The sequence below is a fragment of the Diceros bicornis genome, chromosome 6 (assembly GCF_020826845.1).
Source record: "Diceros bicornis minor isolate mBicDic1 chromosome 6, mDicBic1.mat.cur, whole genome shotgun sequence".
NCBI lineage: Eukaryota > Metazoa > Chordata > Mammalia > Perissodactyla > Rhinocerotidae > Diceros > Diceros bicornis.
The window spans coordinates 24,373,359-24,396,412 of NC_080745.1; the positions used below are offsets into that span (position 1 = coordinate 24,373,359).

The window sequence follows — 23,054 nt, forward strand, 5'->3', positions numbered from 1 at the left end:
GACTTCCCCTGGGTCCAGGCGTCTATGTCTAATGGCCTCCTTGATTCCCACCGGGACATCAACGTGTCCAAAACTAGAATTATGATCCATACCTCGCCACCCCTGGTCCATCACCAGAGTTCAGACATACACCACCATCTAACCAGTCTTGCAAGACAACAATATAAGGTCTTTCCTGTCTCCTCTCCCTGCTCCCTCACCCAATATATCCCCTGGGACCATCAACATTTTCCCCGCCAGACTCTCAGGAATCTCTCCATCCCAGCCGACTTCACCCTCTCCCCACCTGCCCCTCGCCTGACCCACTGTAACAGCCCCCCACAGGTCTTTCCAGGCACTCCTGCCTCTGCAGTCCATTCTCCTCATAGCAGCCCACATGGTCTTTGAAAAGCACACTTCTGATCTTTTACTGTCTGCAGGAAATCTATGGGAACTCCCACGCACTGCTGGTGGGGGTGCAAATCGGAAAAGCCACATTAGAAAACTGCTTGGCAGGATCCATTTAGGTCAAACATATGTAGACCTTAAGCCCCAGAAATTCTACTCTTAGGAAAACACCCAAAAGAAAGGTGAAATGGAATCACCAAGTAGTTCACAGTAGTATACTATTCCAAATAGCCAAACACGGGAAACTACCCAACTGTCCATCAACAGCAGAACTGATAAGTAAATTATGTTGTATTCACACAGAAAACTATTGCTACAAGCAGCAAGTGGATGAGTCTCATACTGTTAAATGAAAGAAGGCAAATAAAGAATACTCCATCCGCGTGAAGTTCAAAATGGTCAAAATGAATCTGCAGTGTGCCAAGTTAGGAACGGGGTTACCTTGGGAGCATGCTAGTGACTGGGAAGGATACAGAGGAACTTCTGGGGTGTTAATAATGTTCTACTTATTGACCTGGGTGCTGGCCACACTGTGAAAATCAATAAGCTGACCCGTACGGGCACTTTTCTGTGTGCGTGTGTTACGGACTAAATGTATGTGTCCCTCCCAAATTCGTATGTTGAACTCTACCCTGCAATGTGATGGTATTAGGAGGTGATTAGGATTAGACGAGGTCATGAGGGAATAGCCCTCACAAAGGGGATTAGTGCCCTTATGAGAGTTGAGGGAGCACTAGCTGCTCTCTGCTCTCAGGCACGTGAAGACACAATGAGGAGGTGCTGGTCTGCAACCAGGAAGAGGGCTCCCACCAGAGCCCAACCATGCTGGCATCCTTATCTCAGACTTCCAGCCTCAAAAACTGTGCGAAATGAATGTCTGTTGTTTATAAGCCACCCAGTCTGTGTTACTTTATTACAGCAGCCCAAATGGACTAGGACGGCATGTTATACTTCAGTTAAAAAAAAAAAAGTAAAAAGCGACAACACCGACAACTTTCCGTTGCTCTTTATATAAAGATCAAAGTCCTTCACTTGCTTCAAAAACCTTCTTGGTCTGGTTAGTGTCTACATTTTGAGCCCAGGGGTCCCCACTCTCCTCTCTTCATCCCTGAGCTTCAACTATACTAGCCTCACTGACCTTCTCTTCATCCCTTGAAGCCACCAGCTCCCTCTGGCCGCAGGGCCTTTGCACAGGCTGCTTGCTCAGCTTCCCTGGGCTCTCCTTCCCTTCCCTTTACCTGTTACTTTCTACTCATCCTTCAGATCTCAACTCAAACTTCACTTCCTTGGAAAGACCTTCTTCTGTCTCCTGTCCCCAGACCTGTCAGGTGCCCATTGTACACTCTTGTACTTTCCTTCATGGTACTTGTCACCATTTATAATTATGTGTTTGTGTCTTTGAGTGATGTCTGTCTCCCCCACTAGATTTAAGGGCCGTGCAGTCAGGGTGCAGATCTGCCTGTTCATTGCTGTATCTGTAGCAGCAAGCCCAGCACCTGCTCTGCGGTATATGCTCAATAAATATTTATGGGATGCAAGAGTGAGCCGTTATAAGACAGCAGTGCCATCTCTTTGCAGCAGAAAACTCAAAAGACTACCCTCCAAAGTTTTGAAGTTTCCTTCTTAATGTCTAATTCCTTTCTACTGCAATTTGAGTTCATTTATCGTCATCTTGCCCTCAGTGAAAATGAATTGAGATACTTACCACTGAATTTCCATTTTCCACGCACTCTTCTTACATCTTTGAAGTTAGCTATTAAGTCACTTTTGATTTTCATCTGTTCAGTCAAAATAAGCTAATCCATGCAGATCAGTTAATCATTTCCATTCTCTAATTGTGTTTTGTTTAAATGTAAACTCAGCCATGCAAAGTTACATGGAGAGAAAAAGTGGATCTGAAGATACATATTTCACCAGTGACAGCTGCATCACACAACCTCGTAGAACATTGCTGAAATAACATTCACACCTAACGTCCATTGAGCACCAACTGGATGAGGAACCAGAAACTCAGAGCACTCAAGTAACATGTTGAAAGTGACCTAGCTACTAAGAACCAGAGACGGGACTGGAACACAAGCCGCCTAGCATGAGCATCTTAACCTTTACTCAGTAAGAAGACAGTAATACTTATTATTTTCCCTCTGCCAACAAATGAGCTATAAAAATGCAAAACTTTCCTTTAAACAGTAATAGAGATAAGCTATAGGCCCATCAAACATCAAATTTAGCCATTAAATTCATGATGATTCACTAAGTAGAACATGATCTTATGCCCTTAGTACTCAGAGCTATAACATAGCTTGTCCATAACCTAGATCAGGAATATTGTAAATGAAAAAGACATCTGGAATCATCCAATTAATCCTCCTGGCTGTATAAGTTTGGGCTCTGCAATCAGACTCATTTTAGCCATTCCCCAGAATGTGGGTATTACAGACCTCTGGATGAGAAAGGGCATCCTCATATTAAACTAAATGTTCCCTCTCTTATTTTCAATTCATCACCTGTGGGGGAGATTGCCTTGTGACTGCTGACATGGTCTTTTGATCACGTAACCCCGAGTCCACTCTCCTTCCAGAGTGGCCCTTCAGCTGGGAATACTGTCGGGACCTGTTCTATGGCTCCCATTGGGACCATTCTCCATTCAGGTGGAACCATCTCTCCTAAGCTGTGGGCGCCATGTACACACCCCACAATGTCCCAAGGCTTCACACTTCACCATTAACATTAGGGGAACAAAGGGAGGTGGGAGGGACAAAAGAAGTCCACACACTGGTCTGAGGCAGCAGCAGGCAGAAAAGAATCACAGCGTCATGACTCACCACAGCTACCTGTGTACCCCTGACTGGGCTTCAGAAACAGCTTGCTATGGCCCCTGAAAACCACGAGTCCTCTAGACATTCATTTGCTGCACAGAATTCTGGACTCTGGAATGCTGAAACCAGGGGGGACGTTCAGACACAAAGCTTTAAAACCCAGATTGCACCTGCTGTGGGTCAGTGACAGCTATAGTTTCTGCAAAAGGCATGGTTGCTCTTCATGACTGCCGGGACAGTTAGGTGCTACCACTATTGCTACATATAGTTAGGAACTCAAGGCACTAAAAGAACTATGAGATGGGAGAAGGTCCTTCAGAGTATGCCACTACACGCCAGGACTCACAGGGCTTTTTCAGCCCACATTTCACATCATTTTCAACCAGGAACCAGTTCAGGAGCATGCTTGGGAAATGCAACTAATGGACTACAAAAGGGTCCTATTAGCCAATGTGACCTAGCCGTTTACATATCTTCTGGTGTAGTTTGCTCTATTCTTTTTTCTTCTTTGGTTCTATTTATTTGTGATTCCATTTCCAAAGCCAAACTGTACTAGAGAACCACGAACTACCTAAATTCTCCACTAAGGACCTTAAGAGAAAAGTAGAAGGAAGAAGAGCAAAGCCAAGCAGCACTTTCCGGTGTCAAAGGGGAGGAGGAATGACTGTGGTATCTTCTCCTTTGCAGTTCAGAGTGAGAACAGTCTGGTTACATCAAACCGATGTGTTTGGATCATGACAGACCCAGATGAGCTAGAGGGGAATTAACTGATCCTCTCAGCTATTCTGCTCATTCACAAACGAGAAAACAGTGAGGTCAAGACCAAGAAAGCGAACTGCACAAGAGCCCTTGAGTGGTTAATTCTGTTCACAATTTCAAAGCTGCAGCCTGGGTAGGCAGCTGGCCATCACCATACAGGCCGACACACTCAGCCAGTGCACCTGGGCTCCAGTGTGAGGAGTCCTAGGATGGCAGACACTCAATGACAGGTGGTCTTCAGTCACCAAGGCCCACGGCTGCCTGGTGGCTTGCTGCCCCCCAGGCTCAGCTGCAGCGACTCCTCTCCCTACCACTAGCAGCATTCTGGATCATCTCCTCCAAATATTGCAGCTGTAACAGTTTGCCACAGCCTTCAGGAAAATTCAGCTTGCCACCAGATAGGGTACATTGATTTCTCTATCAGTGTTTATATCCAGCTATTAGATAAGTTTGAGGTCAAAGTGGGGTCAGAGAGAGCTAAGCTCCTGTGGTCACATCCAGAGGATGCTTTGTATGGGTCCTGAGGGCTTATGACATCTGTGCTCTAAATTCCGAAGGAAATAGTTTTAGTGCCTTCATTAATACCTCATTTCAAACTAGAATATTCTTAATAATTCAGATTGTTACTAAAGGGATGAATTGTGTTTAATTTTTTGAATTGGAGGGCTATGAAAAACAAAGTTTTTGAGTGGAAGAGACAAAATCAATGGAAGTGACTTAGCTACTAAGGCCTTGGCCAGGCCAAAGCACATTTGAGCATCGCTGGTTAAGATGATTTAAGATGCCCTTGTCCGGTTGTAGAAATTGGAATTTTGACATTTCAGTTACATTTTGCCCACAGAACCCCTTTTCTGACTTTCTGTCTGGGAGTCCATCTGCCACGCAGAGAGGACCTCTGCAGGAAAGACCTGATTGTGAGGGTGAACCTGTTTTCCTTGATAGCTTGAAATCTATTATTTGAATTTTCCTTAATGGGTTTCCTAACATGCTTTTTCATTGGCAAAACTGGTCCTTATAACTCAAAACCCTTTCAATTTGGTTCCTTACATGAATGCCCCATTAAATTTTATGATACTCTATTCACTCGAGTTTTCAAATCATTAATGGACTGTTGTCTAAGACCTGACGCTATGGGGCACTGAAGAGGGACGCAGGGCAGGGCTCTGGACAGGGACATCACAGAAAGGTGCTGAGACCCCAGTCCTTTGACTGTTCATCAGGCTTAATTCAGCTTTGCTTCCCGTCTGCAGCCCTATTATAAATTGCTTACCTGTTCTTGGCTTTAAATCATAATCAGTAACCACAGCTGATCGTCCTTCTCCCTCTCTCATCAGGCCCTGATGAGAAAGGACTCCCAAATCTTTCACGGTGACTCAGTAGATAATGAGCTTTTCCTCCTAAGTCTCCTTAAAATCATAATTTATGGCAGGAAATCTTATCAGGATCTGGGCACAGAAAGGCAGTTGTGGGATTGGGCCCTGGGTGTGACATCCCTTCCACAGCCACATGTGGAGGATGCCAGGGCCCCTCTCACGATCTTCTTCCACAACCATCTCTGCATGAAATAAACTGAAGCTCATGAGGGGATGACTGGAATACGTCTTTATATGTGGCAGTGGGAAATTACATGCAAAGGGAGATTATTTTAGAATGTAAAAGGAAATATTAAAACCGAAAGCATATGTCAAAACCAATTCCTTAAATAATTGCTTATCTAGGGTACAAGGAACCTGCCTCAGAAATACGCACTTATCTTGAAATATGCAGTAATCCCAACAATTGGTTGTATATGGAAAATGAGTTGAGTAGATGAGTAATTTAATGAGAATTCTCTTCTACTGGTATCCAAAACATTGTCAAGATTGTGCTCCTGTCATCTGGATTGGTTTAAAATAAAACTCACTTGGTTTTTTGGTTTTTTTTTAAGAACAGATGGAACGAGGGACACAAAGGCGAACAGTATGCAAACAACAGCAGAATTTCAAACAGTAGTGGGTAAAGAAATGAAAAATAAACATAAGTCTAGGAGAGAGCTACAACTTCAGTCCTAGAAAGACATTTTCCAACCTATTATGTAGACACTTTCAAGATGAAGAATCTCTGTTCCTCTGTCTTCGGGCAACGTCTCAGACTGCGGGTCTGTTCGGGAGAGAGGGGGGTCTCAGGGCCCAACATGTGGGAACCAGGAGCCCAGAGTCAGAATTTCAGGAGCTTTTTGAATAGCTAAATCAATAAAAGGTGCTGGGAGTAATAAGAAAGAATTTTCAAGCAAATAGAGAGAAATAACCTTACAGCAAGAACCGGTATGACACATACATTTTTTTTCATTACTAAAATGGGGAATTTTTTTTAAAGAATGAAAGAAAGCCAATGTTAAAAGGAGTAAAATGTCTACATAATTCAATAGAGTAGATGATCAAGTACCAAAGCAAAATTCTCATTTTTGAGACATGATTGATCTGCCCAGACAATAACGTCTGCACGTATCGCATCAATCAGGCTGTCTTCATGCTGTAATCAGGGGTCTGGAGGAGGCTTCCAAAACACCACCCACACAACTCTCCTGCTACACGGGTGAGGGCCTCGGCACAGCACAATCCCACAGGAGAACCAGGGAAAGCCCAGGTTTCCCCTTTGGTCGTGAAACAGGACATCACAAACCTCTGAAAGAGAATCTACTACAAACAACCATCGGTTCTCCTTTTGGATTACAACAGGTGGTACAGAAGAGGGAGACCACAAAGAGCTGCTGGCAGATGCCGTGTGCAGAGTTTAGCCAGGGTGCCACTGAGGGGCCCTGAAATCAATTCAGAGCTGCTCTCGTGCCCCCCGACCCCACGCAACACACACACATGCACACACACCACACACATACATCAGACACATACTACATACTGGGGTGCACATACATGTGCATACATACCACACACATATACACGCCCACCACACACACATACACCATAGACATGCACACACACGCACACACACTTAATTTCCTCTTCCAGCTCTAATTATCTTCTCACTGCCTCTACTCTCTTTTTCTCTCTTGTCACCACCTCTTGCCTTCCCCCACCCCAAATGGACTTCTAGACTGTGGACAATCCTCATAGGCACCAGTTGGTCCTGTTGATGTCATCAGGTTGGGAGATGACCTGAGTCTTGCTCTCAGTATACAGACGTGCGTCTGGAGAAAGTTGGAGTCCAGGGTGGCCGCCCCCTAAGCAGCGTCCAGACGCCCTGCTCTGAAGGAAGATAAAACTCCTAAAGGTCAATCTGGCTATCCTAATAAGGTGATATTTAAATCAATTATGAAATAGAGATTCATTAAGACCAGCCCTGTTATTAAACATAAATAGGAGGTAGGCATGATCGATACAGAAATCTAGTAAGGAATTGCTCACATGTTCTATGTTCATATACTCGATACTAAAAAAGCTGCTTTTTCGGAAGAGGGTGGTATAGGAGAGACATTTTGTTCAACTCCGTTAGCTATTAATACCAAAAGTCTTTGTGACTATGTCACACTTGATATTTCCTGACTAAATGCTGGAGTTCAGGCCAGGGGTGTGGTACAGGACAATGGCCAGGTCAGATCCCCCAGCAGCCCCAAATTTCAAGTCTAAGAAACCACAGTTAGTCTATCGTTCAGAGCTGGCAAAGCCAGCATCAACCGGGATGGTGTCTGATCTTACAAGAGCAAGGCTGGCCACGGCAGCACAACCGTGTTCCACCCATGTCGGTTAGGGGGCCGAGGTTACAAGTCAATTACGTCTGATCAACTGAGAGAGAAGAGGCTGGGAATCAATGGAGTCAGTCCCTGGAGAAAGAGTCTGGCAGGAACCCTGTGAGGAGTCGGGCTCAGGACCAATTAGGAAACAGGCTCTCCCTCTCACAATGCCACCCTGAGGGTGAAGGCTTAGGGACCTGATGGCAAAGCGGGCAGAGGTGGTCCTGAGCCAGGCTACAGGCTGAATTTAGTCCCCACTCACCCTCTTGGTCGGAGCCTTTGACAATGACCAGCCAGTACAATGGTATGTGACATTCCTTGTTCAGGAGACTCAGCCACAGTTGAGGGCTTGCCCACTCCCAGGGGGCACAAAATCGGGCCCCTAAAACAAGAGAAATGGATGGAAAATCATTCCAACAGGATGAGAGATTGGTAGTCTATGAGTCAGCGCTGACTTAGGCATCTGGGGCTAGTTCACCAAGCACGTGACCCCAGATATAAGACTATTTTAGACCCTACTCAACAACGGAGGCAAATGCTAGGCCCATCCTCATCGTCTCAGGGCCTGGGCCACAAGGAAACTGCAGTTGCTGAGCAGGGTGTAGGCAGAAAGGGATCGCCTGATATGGAGGGAATGCTCTGCTGGTGTGCACTCTGAGTCATGAAGAATATTACGGGCTATTTCTCCAGATCAAAATAATATTCTACACCAACATGCTTGTAGAAGGCTTACGTCACGTGCTGCGTGTTTCAGGTAGTACACGATACACAAAGTTTTCATCAGTCACTGAGTTAGTATTCAACCTCAAGAACAAAGGATTCAAAATGAAACAGGAAAGCCAGGGCACCTGTGGGGAGACCAGCAGGAGGAAGAGGTGGCCCTGGTGAGCTGTCAGTGTGTGGTATCATCCAACTAGTGTATGAATCTTGGTGTACATTCATTCAATCTGGACTCAGAAGACTACGCCTCTGTTACCTAAAAACAAATCTATTGGTTAAAAAGGAAGAGAGAAAAAAAATGTACGAGATGACCTTCAGTTACATGAGTCCTCAAATACAGTCAGCCCCACAACTCAGAAGCAAAATCCTGTTATAGCACAGCCTGACAAGGAAGCGAGATCGTCAACAACCAGAGATCAAAATAAAGACTGGAGGTGAGTTAATTATATTGGACATGAGAAAGACGTGAAGGACACTCTGAAAGCAAAGTCAAATCTTATGGCAGATCCAGAGGCTGCTAGAAATTTACACCAGGAGAGGACAGGTAGACTTGCAAAGCTTGCAATTTAGGGTGGGCTGATTTCTTTTAAGACAGAAATGGGGCAGTCCATCAGGCAGAGAGGTGGAGATTAAAACACAGTTGACTAACTGCAGTAGAACTCACCAACAGGAAGGTACCAGCAGCCACAAACTGTTTGAACTCAACTGTACTTCTCCACGAATGGCATGATTCTGGTCAAAGAGAGAACCACCTCACCACTGTGGGCAGAAGACTGGATCTCCTCTCTCTAGAAAGGCCCAGAACTTTCTATTCTTCTCTTACCCCTACCAAGTGCTATCTTCAGAACCTAGCAAAACTCTGAGGAGAAAATGACAACTAACTGGCAACACTCTGCAAAGCATATACAGTAGTCTCCTCTTATCTGCGGGGTATATTTTCCAAGACCCCCAGTGGGGGCCTGAAACCTCGGATGGTACCAAACCCTAAATATACTATGTTTTTTCCTGTACTTACATACCTATGATAAAGTTTAATTTATAAATTAGGCACAGTAAGAGATTAACAACAATAACCAATAATAAAATAGAACAATTATCACAATATACTGTAATAAAAACTACTGTAGATCTTAGCAACCTCAGTGTACAATTTTTCTCTTTCCTAATCAAGTCGAGAACTTGCACCTTTTCACTTAAAGGAAGCACTTTGCGGCTTCTCTTTGGCATATCCGAATTGCCAGCATCACCACTCTTGTGCTTTAGGGCTGTTATTAAATAAAATAAGAGTGACTTGAACACAAGACTGAGATACCTCAACAGGCGATCTGATAACGGAGACGGCTACTAAGTGACTAACAGGCAGCTTACACAGTGTGGAAATGCCGGACAAAGGGATGATGCACGTCCTGGGAGGGATCGAGTGGAATAGCGCAAGATTTCATCACGCTTCTCAAAAGGGCAAGCAATTTAAAACTTACGATTGTTTATTTCTGGAATTTTCCATTTAATATTTTCGAACCATGGTTGACCTCGGGTAAATGAAACCTCACATAACCGGGGGGCTACTGTATAGCCTAATGTAAAGGGAATCTAAGACTCTGGACTTTCAGGCACCACCCATCAAGAAACGGAAGCTGGGCAGGCTCTGGGCTTGCTGCATCAACGAGAAAGTCAGCTCTGACAGCCTCTGAAAAGGGGCGTCGGCTCTGGTCCACTCAGGCATGGCCCGCACCCCATCCCCCACAGCGCACCTCCCCAATAGCAATCAGAAGAAAAATGCTGGATTCATATCACAAAACATCAGATTTAGGTTTATTCTAGGAAACTGGATTACGAGAGCAAATTAAAGTCATGATATTCAAAAAATAAGATAACTTTGGGGAAAAAATTTATTCTTTAAATAAAAGGAGGATAAAAGGGATGAAAGGGAAAAGAGGAATAAAGGAAGGGGTGGAAAAGGAGAAGGAGAAAAGAGAAAACAGGTAACAATGAGAGAGACGGGAGGGAAGCAGAACAGTAGGATCTACAGAGAGAAGAGTGGAGGGTTTGGAGCCAGGCTCTCATCAGAGCTCCCCCTTGCCCACCCTGAATCCCGGCCACATGCACACGGCTTTTTCAAAAGCAGAAATAACTATTTTTTATTCCTCCAGAGACAACTGTCCTCTGAGCGTGTTTTTTTTTCCCCCTCATCTGCTAGCCAGCTAAGCAGGAGCTTTAAGTTCACTCAGTACCGAAACACACTCGTTGCAAACAAGTGGGGTATCTGCACAGGAATCCTAAGACGAGGGTCGAGGCTTCTTTCTCTCCCTTCCCAACAGTGCGGTTTCAAGTCCCTGCTCACTTACTAGAGATGGCCTTAACCAAACGAGTGACTCAAGCTTAGTGGGGTAAAGAGCCTGGGTCCTGGTATTAAGCCAAACACAGTACTCTGATTGTTTACTAACCAGGGTTTCCAGTTTACCCGTTTATAATCACTTGCAGGGACTTACATTTTTTTTTCCTAAACAAATATAACTGTATGGCAAGATCTGTTTTACGTATCAACACAGTCGGCAAGGAGAACTGCTGACTGATGGCTAACACGACAATACCATATGGCCACAGGGCTGTGTGCCGGAGCCTCATCTTTTCTCAAGGCTTGAAAATGAATTCTTCCTGGCCTGCACACTCAGGAGGGTTTACTAGCAGCCCAACTAATTAAAAGCATCTATATATCTGACGGAGACGCTCCCCTGGCTTGAACAGGCGCTCGCAGCTTCTCCTGGGTACCTTGCTGTTCCCTCTATTATTGTTTGTTAAACGCAGTTCCAAACTGCCCTTCACCACCTCCAGCGTCTACCACGGGCCGCCTTGCACGAAGCAGCCCCAGCTCTTCAGTGCTGCCTGTTCTCATCTGAAGCAAAATAGGTCTATCAGCTGAATATTAAACAATTACTTTCTTTAAATCTGTCTCATTTCCAATCACGTGGAAAGGCAGTGTGAGGCTAACCATACATGTGAACAAGTAATGAAGATTAGGGGAAAAAAACAGATTTAAATAAAATAGTCCTCATTATCGGGCTTAAGTCTATCTACTGCTAAGAAGACAGCCATCTGGAGCGTTACAGCAAGGTGGCCTCTAAGGAGCCACGCACCCCACAACGTAACACAGAGCCAGAGATTTGAAGGCAGGCCTTCAGAAGCCTGGTGATGTTATCAAGGAGGAGTGTGATTGTGTTGATTTATATGTTATTTTTATTCTGAATTTTACAGGAATAATGCCTGGTTAACCCATGTTGATAAATGAAGTCCTAGAAATGCCCTATTTCTTCCGAAGTTCCTCCCAGGAAGTTGGGCCCTCCTACACCACAGAAGATGCACAGACAGTAAGCTTTGCCAGGGCGCCCTCTTGTGTCCAAAGAACTGCAATGACGCTATTCCCTAATCCCCTCCCTAAGAAACCCTATTATTACTTTAATTACAGATTAATTACACCCTTTCATCAAGGTTAGAAGACAAATCCGTACAAAGCATGACGGCTAGAGAGTAGAAGACGTGCTTTTTGCTTTTTCTCTTCTTATTGTGACATCATTTCTTTTCGATGCTCTTTCTATTTAGTAGTAGTTGGGAATTGGGCTCTGGAGTCAAACCCTCAGGGTTCAAGTCACAGTTCTCTGTCTGGCAGGCTGACCTTGGGCAAGTTACTAACTTCTGTGTGTCCAGTATCTGTCTCCTAAGGTAGATGTAACAGTAAATGTAAAGGGCTTTGAAAGTGCCTGGGACCCTGTCATAAATGTTAGCTGTTGGTTGTTGTTGTTATTGTTGTCATTATTTTTTTAATAAATCAGAGAATTGCTACATTTGTGCTTGAAGTGACTTCAGAGATAATTAAGTCTAATCTCCTCATTTTACCAGTGAAAAATCTCCAGTCCAAAGGAGAAAAGTGACCTGCCCACAGTCACCTAGATTCAACGGCAGAGCTGAAACGAGAATTCAATTCTGGCTCGACAAGATCCAGGTCCCTGGCCCCCTGCAGAATGGCCCCCTTAGGAAGTGCTCCTTTTGCTCTGAGTGCGCAGGGTGTGGATTGCTGGAGCAGGGCTGCTGGGGGCACGTGGGACACTGACAGATCAGTAATGAGCCTCAAATACTAGCCAGAGGTCTGGGCATGGGTGTAATAAGTAATCTGCGTCCATTTTTTATTAGGAGAATGTCAAGATGATAAGATCTATCATCTGAGACTGAGAAAGAACAGGATGATGTGAACTAATCTAACTACAAGTACTGGCTCACACACTTGCAGGAAGCCTAAAATGACCATACACAAAAATTAAAATCTACTACCTGTAAATCTGTTTCCAGAGTACTAGAGTCCCAACCTTCCACATCTTTCGAGATAATATCTGATTCCAACGGCCAAGGTTCCAGAGGGCCTTGTACAAATGTGGAACCAAGAGGCACATTGGCTATGGAACTGTCTTCTCTCTACGAAAGGTTCTGTTCATTTTCCTTTAACAAAGATACTGTACCACAAAGGAGAAATGTTGTATGATTCCACTTATATGGGGTACCTGGAATAGGCAAATCCATAGAGACAGAAAGTAGAACAGAGGTTACCGGAGGCTAGGACAGCGGAATGAAGAGTTATTGTTTAATGGATATGGACAATATTGCCAAGGAAATGTATGCTAATCTGTGGATTGGTTAGTTCTTACAATTTTAAATCTCAACCTAATGTTTACTTTTCTGTGCCAAAGATTATTTTATCTTGGATTAAGACTCATAGTACAACAAAGGCTTAACGAGGAAATACAACCTCCCCTTGTGGGTGAACTTCTGAGATTTCTTAGCCCCTTTGATTTCCTGACAACACATAGTGCTGATGTATAAACCAACAGGTGTAAGCACAATTACTGGTCAATGTATTGGTGGTCTTTGGCAAGCATAACGAGTGCCCATTAATGAATGATACTGGAAAACTCTCTTCCAAAGCAGACAAAGTTGACATGCGGACTTCAAATATGAAATATCAGCATATGGCAGTTACCAGATTCACCATGTCAGCACATTTGTATTAAAACAAATCTCTAGAACAGAGATTAGAAGACCAGGTTTTTGTCACAGCTCACCCACTCACTAGCTGTAGAACCTTGGCAAGTGGCATGACTTCTCTGACCCTCAGCTTGCTCCTCTGCAATGGACTCACTAGGTCTTTAAAGGCTTTCAGCCATCATTCTGCGATCTGGGCCAAAAACTGGTCTTGAGTCTACTATGGCAATAGTGTAGGGTACTATCCACAGCTATGTAATTGAAAAACTTCCAAAAAACTCTCAACTGTGCTAAGATTACAGTATTATGCACCAAATAAAAAAAAATTCTACCTTCTCTTTGTGGAATCTGCAAATGTAGAATGAAAGATGGTACATAGGATGTCAAACAAAACAAAATAAAATTTCTTTCTTTCAAAACAAAAGAAAGTTGGAGGAATAATGTACAAGATTGTTGTTTAAGATATTCTTCTTAACATCCACCCATTCTTTTTAAACACTCATGCAGTGCAGTCCAGTACCGAAAATGGTGTCACATCCCCTTAGATTTTCTGATGACAATACCAATATGTAGAAAATAAAGGCAACTCTGACTAGCTATATACACGGAAGAACAAGACTTTCTTGAAATCTAGACTAAATATATAAGAGCATGATGCAGGGGGGAAAAAATGAAGACTTCCAAAATTTCTTCCTGCTTTCATCTGAAAATTTCCCCCCAGAGATGAAATTAATGAAAAATTATGAGTATCGTTTTATAAGCATGGTGAGTTGCATGCGTTTTATATTTTAATTTTCTATAACAAAAACTATGTTTAAGCTCAGATGTTCATATATTGCTAGCTGGCTCTACTCTGCAAAAGAATGTATGAAAAAGATTTTCATTAAAAAACATCTACAGTATCAGCCATTGCAGCCCTTTTGTGAGGACAGGTACTAAAGCAGAATTCCCCTGTGCAAGAGCAAAGGGCATTCTTCTCTGCAGGGGGGACAGTGATTTCCCCAAGAAGAGGAAGAATTGAATACCCTCTTTGATTCTGAGTTTCCTCTCATGGACTTCTGATCTAGAGTGGTTCTCTCCCTCTCCATTTTGCCTCGGGGGACTGGGAATAGACTAGACATTGGCAGCAGTATCTTTTTATTCTTACGGAGAGTGGAAACAAGGGACTCATTACCCTACTTTCTTAAAAAGTTCAGGACAAAGAAACAGATGAACTAGTCTAAAGATTCTGCTATTGAAAAGAAGTTGCGATCTGTCTCTTGACAGTTTTATGAGTTTAATCTATACAAAGGGTCTGAAAGAAACCATATTGTCTTATTAAAAGTAATGGGTCAAATTTATCTGAATTTGACATGAAACTATACTTGCGTGAAAAGAACATTTTATAACTATGTCAATCATAACCAAAATCTTATTAATCCAATATTTTCGTGGCAATGAGGTTGCAGGCCCCAAGGGGACATCATTACAAACTTTGTACATGCTGCTGCTTGGTGCTTGTCTACAAGCTAATGAAGACATGTTTGTTATTATTCCTTATCAAAATGGGGTGACCAGCTTTATCATATGAAAACCACATCTGTCTTTGGGAGTCAGGCAAAACTGCTTTAAATACTAGCTCTGTCATTTACTTGCTATGCGAATGTGGGCACATTTTACCTACACGAGTCTCAGTTTCAGCAAATTGAAAACATTAGTGTCCACCTTCATGGTGAGAAGCAAACTAAATAATATTTATCAAGTACTCCCAACAGTGTCTGGCACACAAGAAGTAATGTCCAATAAATGACAGTTGCTGCCATCATCATGCCACAGCGCAAGTCATTTTAAGAGGGTCACATTCATGACGTGAAAATATTGCCATACTAAATGCTTTTCCAAATGCAACAAAGATGTCCAAATGTTTCCTGGGTCACCTGCAATGGCTCAGAGACATTTATTAAATCCTCTATAAGAAAAGAGGAATGAAGAGGTCCTGGTCCTGCTTCTACAACATTAACTAAGAGTTGCCTGAATACTGCCCTTAAGTAATAAAATACGATAAAGCAATCATACCCAAAACACTTTATTTGAAGACAAAAATGATGCCCAAAGATCAGAGGGAAAAAATTCACCAAGCTTTTTTATAAACAGGCTATTTTTCTTGAAGGTTATACTCAAATAACTAAAAAATGAATAATCTACTAAAACAATGGAAAACTAAATAGATATTTCTTGAGTATATCTAAAGAGATGTATCTTTAGGGTTAAAATATGACACCTCTCAGAGAATCCTCATAATGGGAAGCAGTTGCCATGAGTGACACGAACACCAAGAATGCTAAGCTCAAGGGCAGAATTCCATCCCTGCCCTGCCTAATAATAGCTGTCAGAGCTGTTCCCAGCCTTTAGGTCTCTGAGGCTCAGATTCCTCCCTCATACTACTACCTACACTACAGGGTTATTTTGTAAATCAGAAATGAAATCACAACTGTAAAGCTTTTGATAATCTATAAAGTGATATAACCGTTGCCAGTAAGAGAGTTTTGTGGCCAGCTAATACCACCTGGCAAGGGAGCCAAGTGATAAATTTTCAAGAATTTTTAAAGCTACGTGTTAAACCATTGGTGTCTTGAAATCAGCTATGATGGGAGCATTTACACCATGGAAATGGGCAGACATTGAAAATCAGTGCTTTTTTCTGTTTTTGGAGAGCTGGTTATTAAACATTTACCAGAACATCACTGGTTCTGGTCAATATTGTAAATATATATGAAGTTTCCTAACTCTACAGATGAGTGAACAAAAGTTCAGGGAAAAGGAATCTATTGTGAGGTGATATATCTGTTAAAGAAGCATTGTATTCAGAGAGAATGGACATAGGGTAGCACACAATTAGACATGCCGAGTTAAAAGATGAGAGAAGAATATTCACTTTATTAACAATGCAAGCAATATAAGAGCATACTAGGGGACGAAAATGGAAAAATAACACAAATTACTGCAATCTTTTGTACATCCTGTAGTCTGAACTTGATTTCGAGTGGCATCATCATGCTGCATAATCATTAAAGATCTACCAAAATGTAAAACAATTTAAAAGATAGGTCAATATTATACAAGATGTAGAGGCTACTGTTGTGAAATCAGGAAAAAATAAATGCAAAGAAGTAAATAATAATTAGGCTCTGAGAAAAATTCAGTAGGTATGCCCTTTCTGAGAGAGAAGCTTCCCAAACAGCAACAACAAAAAACCTGTCTGAAACAATGACAGGAAAGGATCTTAAAGAACCCAAAAATGTAACAGACACTCCACCTGAAAGACAATCTCATCATGGGTCATTGGATCTTTGTTAGACACATAGCCAATCTCCACCCTGAAGGATCTTGATTCACACAGGGGTTTCCCCAGAGAGCCCGGATGAAACACCTACTGCTAACGTTGCAGTTCTGGACTTCAAGTGCAGATATTTACAGGAACAGAAGAAAATGAAGGTGAAGACTTTCCTAAGATACAGAAAACAGGAAAAGGTTGTTTTTACTAACATCATTCAAAGGCAAAAATGCCCCTTAAAAAACGTTGATGAGGGGCCGGACTGGTGGTGTAGTGGTTAAGTTCGCGCACTCCACTTCAGTGGCCCGGGGTTCACAGGTTCAGATCCTCAGTGCAGACCTAGGCACCCCTTGTGAAGCCATGCCGTAGCAGGCATCCCACATATAAAGCAGAGGAAGATGGGCATGGATGTTAACCCAGGGCCAATCTTCCTCAGCAAAAAGAGGAGGATTGACAACAGATGTTCGCTCAGGGCTAATCTTCCTTACCAAAAAAAAAAAAAAAAAATGTTGACAATGTACAGAACCGTTTTCAGATGCTTGGTCCAAGAATGCCATCTAGAATTCTGCCAGACATCCCGCATCCTGTGGTCTGCCCTCTACGGAGGCCAGACTTTGTTCCTACTAGCTCTTCACCAGGCACAGGTGACTCCACTGTCTATGGCATGGGGCAGGAAACTATGATTAGAAAGATTTGCCTCAATTCCAGAAATTAACTGATGAGAGATAAGGGCTAGAAAAATGAGTCTCATTCAAGCCAAATTTCAGTTTTTATAAGTATACACAAAGATAACAAAAATGAGGAATATAAAATGCCTAGTAGTGATAAGTCTGAAGACAGAAACGAGTATACCGTGCTCAGTGGGCAAAAATGTTATGACTTTAGAGCAAGGAGGGGAAGAAAACTGGCTCTTTTTTTCCTCAGAATGTGGACTTTTCATACCTGCTTGACTCTGAGGAGGTTCCAAAGATGCCCCTACCTCTCTCTCTCTCTCTCTCTCTCTCTCTCTCTCACACACACACACATACACACACACCACAGAGACATTACCAAAAAAATCTTTTTTCGAATGTTATTACATTGAATGTGTCTTTGGCTTAGAGGACTATCAGTTTTTCATAAACTAGAAAAATAAATCAGATCCCAGAATCCTTAAAGTTTGTTAGCTTTATAAATTAATCCGTAATAAAACCTTAAACTATTTAAAATTAATCTAGTTTGCAAATATGAAATAGTCTGGAAGTAAAAGACACCACTACCTTTCTTAATGTAAGCACTTACATTTTTAGGTTCTGTAAGAATCTTTCCTGTCATTGTTTTTGACAATTTCTCAAAGACACCATTACATTTCACCCTTGATTTCCAAATTTCTGTGGTACAGATAAAAGACTTCTACCTAAATCCAGGTTAAAGCACTAAATTTAAGCTCCTTGATCACCAAGCCTGCTCCAGGTTATGAAAGCAGGCAGTCACCTTGCCATGCAATCCCACACATGCTCTGACTGAAATACTATCCACTGTGGAGGCAATGGATGGATAGAAGGAGGGAGGAGCCCCGACAAGGAGCTCGGCTCATGTCCCTTCTGGATCCTCAGTCTTTGACTAACTCAGAATTGGCAGGAGAGCCCACTTCCTGGCTCCCCATTGCTCAGAGCACTCCAACATCTAATGGTGTTTTTTGTTTTCTTAAGAAGAAGAAATGGGGCCAGCCTGGTGGCGCAGGCGGTTAAGTGCGTGTGCTCTGCTGCAGGGACCCCGGGTTCGCCGGTTCAGATCCCGGGTGCGCACCGACACACTGCTTGGCAAGCCATGCTCTGGCGGCATCCCATATAAAGTGGAGGAAGATGGGCATGGATGTTAGCCCAGGACCAGTCTTCCTCAGCAAAAAAAAAAAAAAAAAGAGTAGGATTGGCAGATGTTAGCACAGGGCTGATCTTCCTCACAAAAAAAAAGAAGGAAAAAAAACTCAAGCAAAATGCAAAAGAAAAGAGAAATAACAGTTACATAGAAATCTGCTTTCAGAATGAGCCAAAAGTGATTTTGATGCAACAACAAAAAATTTTGAAGTTGGCATAAAATGGAGATAAACAAAAAAGAAATACCACAGGGAAGACAGATCTCAATAATTGATGAAGAAACAAGTGAAAATATGTCAGGTAGACATAGCACATGTTGCAAAAATCTTGGAGGAAAATACTGTAGAGGAAACAGAAGATTGAAACAGAAGCTGAGTTCCCAGAAGTATGCTGGTTTCCCAAATGTCTCAGGTAAAGAGATGCAGCTTCCATAGACGAGACAGTGAGTTCAGACACCATTCCCCAGGGCCACGTGATGGTGAGCGAGCAGCGCTCAAGAGTTATAGAATGTATTTTAAAATAGGAAGTATCTTCTGGATTTAGAAGACTGCCTGAATACCACTGACCGATCAATACCATTTGTCAAGGTCACTCCTCAGCTCATTAACGTCTTACGTCCAGGGCTCCTTTGCTGACATTTCCACTTCCCCAGATACCCAGCACAAGAACATCCCGAAGAAGCAAGCAGGAGATATGAAAAGGCCGGAAGCATGAGAGTAAGGTCACTCCTACAGCATTCCCCAGAGAGGCTGAACATGAGGAGGAAACCTAGACTTTGCAACATCGTTTTGAAAGTAAATAGAAAAAGGGAAAGGACAGAAACTGACTCCAAATTATAACCTTCAGTTGAACAGCAACAAAAAACTCTAAAACAGAGGGTGAGTGGAATAGTAAGTAGGAAGGCTGGGAAAAGAATGGAGAGAAGCAGGAAGACAGCGTGCAAACAGACGAGAATGGAGCGACTCTTGGTAACCAGAGGCAAGCACAACACACTGCTTATATTCAAAACAGTACTCCGCCCTCTGACCAAGATTTTCCGTTCAAAAAGAATCCAAAGAAAGTGAATTGGTTTTATCCATCTGAAGTTTGGTGATCAGTTATAAATTAATTCTAAACTGACTAAACATTACAGTTACCTGGAGAGCTCTGAAAAAAATGCTGAGTCCGGGCCCCCACCATCACAGACCCAGGGCCTGGAAGGCAGCTCTGATGCACAGCCAGGGAGAGAGCCATGGCCACAGAGAGCACTGACCCCATGGCTCGGAAGAACAAGGCAGGAAAGTCAGTTAGGCTCTATTTTACGGGGCAACTGAATTACTGATTGAGTTAGCAAAATCTGTTTTGTTTCACTTTTTGTTGCAACATCTGAATTGACGTAAGTGGTTCCTGCGGGCTCAACCTAAAATTGCCTGGAGCACGGTAGGCCACAAGAATGAATTTCCCCTTGGGATTTGACCTGGGCCTATAGCTGAGTGAGCAGTTGACATTCTCCCTCACTCTGCTCAACTGCTGTAGGAAGAATGTGACTTCAAAGTGGGCTGGTGGCAGGCACAGGGCACTTAGGTTTCTCTTCATACACCTTTTAGAGAGTGCTTGGAAAATACAACCACAGAAACCAAGTGGCATTCTTGAACGTGTGAGGCGACCCTCCCCGCAGCCCTGCTTGCAGCACCCTTTCTCGGTGTGGCCCATCTAGTTCTGACAAGGAGATACCACTGCTGCATTTGGGCTGTGCCTGTTCCAGAAGAAAGTAAACAGACTTCAGCTGACGTCAAGATTCTAGCTTACAATCCTAGTTAGTTTGCCCATGTTAGTTATAAATTCACAGCATCACAAAAGAATACTGCCAAGGTCCCTGCAGAATATCTAACATAAACCTTTACTTTGCCATGGGGACACCGAGGCCCAGGGTGTTTAAATGACAGGGCCAATGCTACTCAGCTGAGGAAAGACCTGGGACAAAACCCACGGGTCACAGTTCCCAAGCTGGTGGCCTCTCCACACATCAGGGGAATTGACGCCTTGAGTTCCCATTTCCCAGATTCAGTGGATTCAATGACAACAATCCAGGTAATCAAATATAAAATTTTAAAATCAATTAAATAGATCAGAGTGTTCCCGTGCTAGACAGGCTGAGTCTAGCAACTGTTTCATTTGCTCAACAAATGACTGTTTGAAAACTGTAAAATAGTAAGAGTAGCATTTTCAGTTCTGAAATGAAATTCTGGATTTGTGCTTGAAAAGCTGTGGCTGACACTGGAGTCCCTAAGTCAGGAAATAAAGCTCCGAGAGGATGTCTGAAGAGAAATAGCCTGTCTTCAGTTCCCCACTGAGCAGAACTAGGAACTTCTACCACAACCTGCTCACAAAGGGTTAGGCAAGCCTCCGGGCCGTGTCTATACGAGGACCCCGCAGCCTTTGTGGGCAGGTTTTCAACCAGAGGGTCCTGCTTCTGAGCACAGGGGAATTAACCCAGAGCAGGAACATGGGAGAAAATCAGTGCATGGGAACTAACTGGGCTTGCAGCTGCTAAAAGAACATGTAAGTAAATTCATCATTAAAATAAGGACAGATTTCCACAAAGTTATTTGAACAACTTTGCTTTTGAAACAGTTTTTGCATTGTCAACGGCAGAGGTAACCCCAGAAGCAGAGGGGAATGCAGAGTAGGGAAAGGGAATGTTTAACTGCTCTCAGGCTCCCAGACTTGCCACCATCTTCCTCCCTCTTCACTGCGTGGAGTTTCTGCCCTGCCTTTTACCATCCCACATGTCACAGGATTCATTAAATTTCAATACACTGTGGCACATAAATATGCAATCCAGCTAAGAGCTCATAAAGGTCACTATCCAAATTGGGCAACGCATCTCCCACCCAATAATTCCAGCAGCTAATGAACTGTTTAGGCTCACACAGCTTGACAAACACTTGTATGAAGTTATGTTCTCCAAATCTTTTCACACACCCGCCCAGCCAAAAACAAAGCTATGAGCATAATAGCTGGATAATCAAAGGAGAGTTACAGCCTAAGTTTCACAACATTCACATTCTAAGGGCAATTTTAGGATTTGAGTTTAAACAGTAGGGTGGCTGATTTAGTTATTACATCAAACTAACTGCTGACCTGGCAACGAGAAGCCTTCTTAGAATATGCACGTAAACACACCCAGTGAAGAAAGATGTACCCAGGGTTTGTTAGACTTTAAATCAAGTTCCAAATTGGAGGCTCACTTTTGTGGACTGTGAAATGGACCAATTGAAGAAAAAGAAGGAAAGGGGGCACTTCCCTTTGGATACATTCATCCACAAAGTAATCTCCCAGTTAGCAAAATAAATCATACTCAGGAAATAGAGGGCATACAAGAGTTTTGGTTTAAGGATACGAATAACGTCTCAATTATATTTCTATCCCAATCCCTGCCCTCCAACACTTGTGGCTTAAGTTTTACAATATGAAACAAGAGAAGGGACTTCTTTATGAAGAGAGAGCAAAAGGAGAAGTGGAATTTCAAGTTTTGGAGAGAAAATTATTTGTTCATTTTGATGAAAATTAAGTTTGCTTGTATCAAATGGGGCACATCTTATCACCATGGGTGACTTGAGCTCATTAATAGAAAAGTATTATTTAAATGTATGACATTCTTTTGTGATTCTTTACACTATAGTATAAAATTAATGAAGAAGCCTAGAATAAGGTGTAAGTTTTCAGATGTGTCATTCACAAATTTAAGAATTTGCCAAGCAAGCTGCATTGACATCAAAAACCACAATTATCTCCAACATTTTAAAACCTACTCAATAAATTTCTTTATCTAGCAAATTTCCTTAGACTCTTACATCACATATGGCCAAGTATATGGTGATATACTACGTACCACATGGAATTATAGAAACAACTTTGAAGTCTAGGATACTAAGCCGAACATTTTCAGTACAAACAAATATAGCACACTCCTGCAAAGATTGACAAAATGATGGGAGACTGGGAGCAGGAAGGGTGTGTGAAAATTCATAATTGTAACCAGGTATTTTATTAGAAGTTTATATATATTACTCTATATGTTACATAACAGAATTATATGTAGTAGTATATGTAATATACACGTGTAATTTACATATTATGTGTATATTACATATATGTAGTACTATATGTAACATGGACATTAGTAGCTACATATGCCAAGAGTCATACACATATTTTGCAATTTAACAGGCATTTTCCGAAAAGTTTTACACATTTTATATTATCACCTCTATTATATTTTATATTATCGCAGACATTACCTCAGATGTCCTTCACAATGATTATAATCTGATTTATCCTCATTTTATAGGTGCGGCATCTGAGGCTCAGAGAGAAAGAAGTTAAATGACTTACACACCATCAAACAACCAGTAAGAGGCCAGCCAGGATTAAAACTTGGGTCCACCAAGCAACAAAGCAGA

At 42.5% G+C, this 23,054-nt stretch overlaps 1 protein-coding gene across 1 annotated transcript in view; it reads right to left on the minus strand.

Moving 5' to 3' along the window:
* DISC1 (DISC1 scaffold protein) overlaps positions 1-23,054 on the minus strand; it is a 339,334-nt gene that overhangs the window by 137,089 nt on the left and 179,191 nt on the right. The gene's annotated exons all lie outside the window — the stretch shown is intronic.